Source organism: Sinocyclocheilus anshuiensis, unplaced genomic scaffold (assembly GCF_001515605.1).
Source record: "Sinocyclocheilus anshuiensis isolate Anshui unplaced genomic scaffold, SAMN03320099.WGS_v1.1 scaffold61, whole genome shotgun sequence".
Taxonomy (NCBI): domain Eukaryota; kingdom Metazoa; phylum Chordata; class Actinopteri; order Cypriniformes; family Cyprinidae; genus Sinocyclocheilus; species Sinocyclocheilus anshuiensis.
Genome location: NW_015536473.1, coordinates 492,946 through 493,672, shown reverse-complemented (window position 1 = coordinate 493,672; position 727 = coordinate 492,946). Strand labels below are relative to the sequence as shown.

Below are 727 nucleotides of genomic sequence, written 5' to 3'. Positions count from 1 at the left end.
GCTGTCTTAACCGCGGCTTGTGTACTGCATCATTACTGTGTCTGTTCTCCTTTCGGGCTTGAACTGATGGTAAAACTAATGACATTATTTACTGTCTTTACATTTATTTTGAAAAATGAATTTTGCGATTATGGTAAGGGGCGTTACATTTCCGACGCGTGCTTGCGGTGTTCGGCCAATCACAATGCACTGGGTCAGCTGGCCAATCAGAGCAGACTGCGCTTGTCGGAAGGAGGGACTTTGTAGAAAACGAAGCGTTTGAGAGAGGCGGGGCATAGAGGACCTACAATAATGTACAGTATTTGAAAAATAATGTGTTTTTTGAACATTAAAGCATGTCAACATATTCTGTTACACCAAATACACAAAATAATGATCTTTAAAATAGCATCATATGACCCCTTTAAAATAATGAACTATTTGAGCCATTTCAAGTGGAGAGAATCAAAATTGATTTTTACGTAGAAAGGGTGACAGCGCACCGCATTAAAATAAATGATCATTCATGTTTTCATAACCGCTGGCCAAATTCAAAAACGAAACTAAAATTAAATAATCTTTGAGAGCAAGGGGGGCCCCTACTGTTTCGGGGGCCCTACGCAGCTTGCGTATTTTGTGTATAGGGAGGATCGGCTCTGGGTGAGCATCTCCTAAACTCCCTCAAAAGTCAGTTTTTTAGCAGGTTTTCTGTATTTGACGAGTAAAACAGAGCAAACATGAGCAGGAA

General features: G+C 40.4%; 1 protein-coding gene across 1 annotated transcript in view; it reads left to right on the top strand.

The window, feature by feature from the left end:
- The window catches only part of LOC107704665 (rap guanine nucleotide exchange factor 5), a 74,709-nt gene that overhangs the window by 63,684 nt on the left and 10,298 nt on the right, over positions 1–727 (top strand). The window lies entirely within an intron of this gene.